Raw genomic sequence first — 6,800 nt, 5'->3', positions numbered from 1 at the left:
AAAATGAAGAAGTTGTATAAATGGCATGAACAATTCAATTACTCCAATAAAAATAACATGAGTGACTATAGTTAGCCTGTAATTGTTGCTCAGATGATCAGAGTGCAAAACCTCTATACGATTAAATGTTGGAGGTGCGATACTTTCATTAAATGGCAATTATGTCCTGTTAAAACTCATGGTTTAAATAAAGAAAAGTTTCTCTCCTCAATAAGGAAAATTATAAGAACGTTATAAATCAGTTTCACATAAATAACATTGGCAATAAGAAAAACTTCTGAAAAAATGTATCACAATATTGATAAAGCAAATGAAAAACATCTAGAAAATACCATCCGTATGGTTAAAAATAATTGAACATTGTCAAATATAAAATATTTAATAGAACTTTTAAAAGAAGCAGTATCAATGTGGGTTTATCATAACACTCTAAATTTATGGACTTGTTTGTTGCAAAATATTTATCTGCCGGTATGAGAAAACAAGTTTTTGGAAAATATATAAATCAGGGCAGTAAAATTTCAATCATTATTGATGAAGCTTCAACTGTTTCATATAAACCAGTTTTAATAATTTACTTAAAATGTGAAATTCAAGACTTTGAAGATAATTTAATGGTTTTTGTTGATCTCATGAAGCTGGAAGGAAAAACATCTGAAATAATTTATCAAAATTTATTGTTGACATATGAGAAAAATGGTTTCAATGAGAAATATTTTCATGAAAACCTTATTGGATTTTATATAAACAGTGCCTGTGAATAGCAAGGGACAGAGTCTGCAGTTTCAGCCAAAATTTAGGAAAATTTTTGAATGTTTTAATTTGGCACTGTCCAAGTCACTGAATTCAATTATCCTAGAATGATGCAATAAAATATATAAAGTAATTATAAATGTTTTCTTAATTTATTACTGTACATCATGTAACGTCAGGAAAAATGTATAATCTATCTGAAGATTTGGGGATCGAGACCATGAAAATTAGAATGGTTCTCCATAATGCTAGAACTACAAAAGCAGTTTGAAATTCATCTCAAGTTTATCAATTGAACAAAAATTGTGTCATGAAGCAAATGGGTAACAATTATTCTTTTTTTAAAAAGAGATTTTATTTTATCGCTTCTCAGCCTTTTGGCTAAGATCAAGTGAAAAAGAGATTTTACTTTAAGCTAATTCACTTATTAAAATATCAATGATGTTTTAACCTAGTAGAAAGTTTTACTAAGTAGAGGGGACAATTAATGCCCCCAATTTAAAAATGTTTAAATATACAAAACTAAAGAAAAATGGAGATTATATAGAAATAAAGAATATACTTTTTAAAATAAGATAAAGTATTAACTGAAAAAGAAAATGTGTTAAATTGATAAATTATCAGAAATATATTTGTTTTTTATTTTTTAATATTTAATTTATTCATTCATTCATGAGAGATACAGAGAGAGGTAAAGACACAGGCAGAAGGAGAAGCAGGCTCCCTGCAGGGAGCCTGAGGTGGGCCTCTATCCCTGATCTCCAGGATCATGCCCCGGGCCAAAGGCAGCGCTAAACCTCTGAGCCACACGCTGCCCTATATTTATTGTTTAAAAACAAAGATAAAAGTAATAATTTTTAAATTTTTCATTTAATTTCCTTATAATAAATTATTTTCTTTTTTTAAAAATTTTTATTTATTTATGATAGTCACACACACACACACACACAGAGGCAGAGAGAAAAGGCAGGCTCCATGCACCGGGAGCCCGACGTGGGATTCGATTCCGGGTCTCCAGGATCGCGCCCTGGGCCAAAGGCAGGCGCTAAACCACTGTGCCACCCAGGGATCCCAATAAATTATTTTCTTTATTAAATTATTTGGCCATTATTTGACCCAAAATAGCGTTTATGAAGCCCATGGATTATAGGTAAAGATTAATAAATGGGGACGTCTGGGTGGCTCAGTAGTTGAGCATCTGCCTTCAGCCCAGGGCGTGATCCTGGAGTTCCAGAATCAAGTCTCGCATCAGGTCCCTGCATGGAGCCTGCTTCTCCCTCTGCCTGTGTCTCTGCCTCTCTCTCTCTCTCTCTCTCTCTCTCTGTGTCATGAATGAATGAATGAATGAATGAATGAATAAATAAATAAGATCTTTTTAAAAATTAATAAATGATTTTTATATTAAATACAGCATTACAGTAAACAATTTTGTGGCTTATTTAATAATAAAAATTAAGTACATGAAAAAAAAAATTAAGTACATGAAATCCCAACTGTTTTAAAGGCTAAAAAAATTCAGCAGAAGCTGAGAGATGAACTATGAACAATATTTTGGACCTTAAGAGACATGCTTTTAGGGACACTGGGGTGGCTCAGCAGTTGAGCATCTGCCTTGGGCTCAGGTCATGATCCCCAAGTTCCATATCCAGGCCTATATCAGGAGCCTGCTTTTCCCTCTGCCTATGTCTCTGCCTCTTTCTCTCTCTGTGTCTCTCATGAATAAATAAATCTTAAAAAAAAAAAAAAAGACATGCTTTTAGGGGCGCCTAGGTGGCTCAGTCGGTTAAGCACCCACCTTTGGTTCAGCTCAAGATCCCAGAGTCCTAGGAGCTAGCCCTGCATCAATTCCCTCTTCAACAGGGTGTCTGCTTCTCCCTCTCCCTTTGCCCCTCCCTGCTGCTTGTGCGCTTGCTCTCTCTCTCTCATAAATAAATAAAATCTTTTTTTTTAAATGTTTTTAATGAAGTCACTCACTGACTACCAATTAATGGTAAATTGTTTAAAAAATTTGGCGCAATTCATGTGTCAGATTGTAGCTCAGAGAGAGGATCATTTAATTAGGATGTCTATGTTTTACAAAATTGCACCAACAATTTCTAAAAATCAGCAAATGGTTTGGAAATTATTAGAATAAGCTATCTGATAAAATTAACTATAACCTCTATTAATTGGTAATTTTATATCTTAGTTTCCTTAGAAAGCAAAAGGGACTAAATTTTAATGTTTTTAATAAATATATTAGTTTATATTACTCTCTCCTTATTAAATATTTTAAATGTTGCCCATGCTTTTGGTATAGTTTATCATCTAATTGTGTTAGCAAGCACTTATATAATGAAGTTAAGTAACATTGATGGTAGAGGGCTTTGTCTTCTTTCTGATTTTAATTACAATGTTTCTAGTGCTTTGCCATTAAGCATAATGCTGACATTTGATTTGATATAGATTAAAAAAATAAAATTGTAAAAGTATTATCTCTGATATGTAAAGAACTTAATATGGTTTCCCATCTCTGGCATTAATATGATTAGTTATGATAGTGGATTTTTAATATTGAATTGACCTTCTATTCTCATAATGAGCCCTATTTGGTGGTTGGCATATTATTTTTTTAATGTGCATCTGGATCCAATCATTCTTTTATTTTTTTATTTATTTTTTTATTTTTTTTCTTTTTTTTTTTAAAGAAATTTTATATCCATAACCCAAAGCATGACTGGTTATTAGTTTTATTTTCTGTGTATGTGTAAAAGTGTTATCCGACTTGAGTTTTAAAGATCTTCTGATGAAACAATATAGATTTAATGCCTTTTTGGTACAATTCTCTGACAACCATCTTGAATTCAGCTATGATTTGTAGTCTATACACATTTTCTATTTCTTTTTCAGTCCATTATGGGTATACATATTCTCATAAAATCTAGTTCATTCGAATTTTTAATTTTTGGAGCATAGAATATTTTGTAATGTCTATGTAACATGTGTTTACAAATAACATTTTGCCCTGTAGGTCTTAGGTTCAGACTACCTTATTATTCCCAATACTGTAAATTTTTGTATTGAAACATAATTCACATATCATAAAATTCACCCTTTTAAAGTGAACCGTTACTTGATTTTTAATATATTCACAGGTTTTACAACCATCACTACTATGTAATTCCAGAATATTTTCATCACTCCAAAAAGAGATCTAGCCCCCATTAAGCTGTCACTCCCCACTACCCTGTTCCCCTCAGCCCCTGGACAACACTGATACACTTTCCGCCTCTACAGATTTGTCAATTCTGGACAGTTCATATAAATGGGATCACATATTATGTAGTCTTTCATGTTTGGCTTCTTTCATTTAGCATTATATTTTGAAGATTCATCCATATTGTAAAATGTATCCATATTTTATTCCTTTTCATGACTGAATAATACTAATCCTTGATGAGTGTTTGGGTTGTTTCCATTTTCTGTCTAGTATGAATAATGCTGAACATTCATGTACAGGTTTTTTTGTGTGTAAACACATGTTTTCAATTCTCTTGGGCACACACATAGAGGTGGAATTGCTGGGTCATACGGTAACTCTACATTTATCCTTTTGAGGAACACCGAACTGGTTTTTAAAATGGCTTTACCATTATACATTACTTGCAGTGATGTATGAGAGTTCCAACTTCTCCACATCCTTGCTAACACTTTTTTTTTTTTTTGCTAACACCTTTTATTTTCTATCTTCTATTTTATGGTCATCCATAGATGTGGAGTGGTATCATTATGGTTTTTATTTATAGTTCCCTAAAACTACTCACATGCCTACTCACATCCTTTGCCTATTGGGTTGTATTAAATTTGATTATTCATTTTTTATTATTTTAAAGTCTATTATTATCTTTAAAGATTTTATTTGACAGGGAGAGAGACAAGCAAGGGAGAGACAGAGGTATAGGGAGAAGCAGGCTCCCCACTGAGCAGGGATCCCAATGCAGGACTTGATCCCAGGACCTTGGGATCATAACCTGAGCTAAAGGCAGATGCTTACCCAACTGAGCCACCCAGGAGCCCCTATCATTTTTTTTAAGTTATCTCTATACTTAGTGTGGGGCTTGAACTCACAACCTGAGATCAAGAGTTGCATGCTCCCCCAACCAGGTATTCCTGTCTTTTTGTTGTTAAGTTGTAGACGCTCTTTATATATTCTGGATACAAGTCAGTTATCAGATAAACAATTATCATATGATTTGCAAATATGTTCTTCTATCTTGCGGGTTGCCTTTTCAATTTCTTTATTTTTTTTTAAAGATTGTATATATTCATTCATGAGAGACACACACACAGAGAGGCAGAGAAACAGGGAGAGGGAGAAGCAGGCTCCGAGCGGGGAATCCGATGTGGTACTTGATCCCAGAACCACGACATCACGCCCAGAACTGAAAGCAGATGCTCAACCACTGAGTCACCCAGGTGCCCCTTCAATTTCTTGATAGTGTCTTTTTTGTTGTTAATACATTTATTTTTATTGGTGTTCAATTTGCCAACATACAGAATAACACCCAGTGCTCATCCCGTCAAGTGCCCACCTCAGTGCCTGCCACCCAGTCACCCCCTCCCCCCACCCACCTCCCCACCCACCACCCCTAGTTCATTTCCCAGAGTTAGGAGTCTTTCATGTTCTGTCTCCCTTTCTGATATTTCCCACTTATTTTTTCTCCTTTCCCCTTTATTTCCTTTCACTTGATAGTGTCTTTTGAAGCATATTAGTTTAAATGTTTTTTTGGTATATGAAAATTTATTACTATTGTGTTTTCACCATCAAAACTTCTGTTCTTGGTCTTTCCTTCTTGCCTTTGTCCAAGGCCAAGAGAGACATTGGCTATTTCAACAACCTTAAAATGAACAACAGGAATGTTACCGACAGCATGACCTTTGCAATCAAATCCAGCAATCAGAACTTCCATCATTTTCCTCACTAAAATTCAGACAACCATCATTGGGTACAAAGGCTGTGATTTTTTCCTCCACTTTTGATCAGCTGGACCCTGACACACTTCCTGATGGCAGAATTTGTCTGTTTGGCTTCTACCCTACTTTTCCCAGCACAATTCCCTTTGTATGGGAAGTGCCTCCGAAAGGGCTGGCCTTCGGGCTGTATCCAAATAAGCTTTCTTGTTCTGTTTATCATGCCACGTCTGCTCTTGTCAGTGGCCACAGAGCTTCCTGCCAGTACAAATACCTTGACACTTGTCCATCCTGCCAGCACCATGGGTCTGAGTGAAAGAGGAAGTTTTAAATTTCGATTAAATGGAATTTATCTATTTTTCCTCTTCAGTTGCTTGAGTTTCAGATGTTATATCTGAGAAAATAATGCTTACTTAAAAATCGCAGCAACTGGGGATCCTTGGGTGGCTCAGTGGTTTAGTGCCTGCCTTCGGCCCGGGGCATAATCCTGGAGTCCCAGGATCGAGTTCCACATCAGGCTCCCTGCATGGAACCTGCTTTTCCCTCTGCCTGTGTCTCTGCCTCTCTCTCTCTGTCTCTCATTAATAAATAAATAAAATCTTTTTTAAAAATCACAGCAATTGAAACTTAGTTTTCTCCAAAGAGTTTTATAATTTCAGTCTGTGTTTTACCTTTGATCCACTTAGTGAAGTAGATCTAGGGGCACCTGGGTGGCTCAGTGACTGAGCATCTGCCTTTGGTTCAGGCGGTGATCGTAGGTTCCTGGGATTGAGTTTGACATCAGGCTTCCAGCAGAGAGCCTGCTCCTCCCTCTGCCTGTGTCTCTCATGAATAAATAAATAAAATCTTTAAAAAAAATTAGAGATTAGGATTATTTTGGCTATTCTTTGTCCCTTGTATTTTCATGTGAATTTTAGGATCAGCTTGTGAATTTCTGAAGGAAAAAAAAAAAAGACAGCTGAAATTTTAATGTAATGTCAGAGACTTTTTCAAAGCCCAATGCATATCTTATTCCCCAAAATCTTTTACTAAGCTTTTTTGTTTTATCTCTTGTTTAGTCCAGTTATTTTCTACCACCTCAGGGAGCCAGGAAGTTA

At 35.1% G+C, this 6,800-nt stretch overlaps 1 pseudogene; it reads right to left on the bottom strand.

Moving 5' to 3' along the window:
• Positions 1-5,539: 5,539 nt before the first annotated feature.
• LOC112649740 (40S ribosomal protein S23-like) lies at positions 5,540-5,993 on the bottom strand (annotated as a pseudogene).
• Between the last annotated feature and the right edge of the window lie 807 nt (positions 5,994-6,800).

This window comes from Canis lupus, chromosome 11, assembly GCF_003254725.2.
Source record: "Canis lupus dingo isolate Sandy chromosome 11, ASM325472v2, whole genome shotgun sequence".
Classification (NCBI taxonomy): Eukaryota; Metazoa; Chordata; class Mammalia; order Carnivora; family Canidae; genus Canis; species Canis lupus.
The sequence above is the reverse complement of the archived record's forward strand: the minus strand, read 5'-3'. Positions and strand labels throughout refer to the sequence as shown.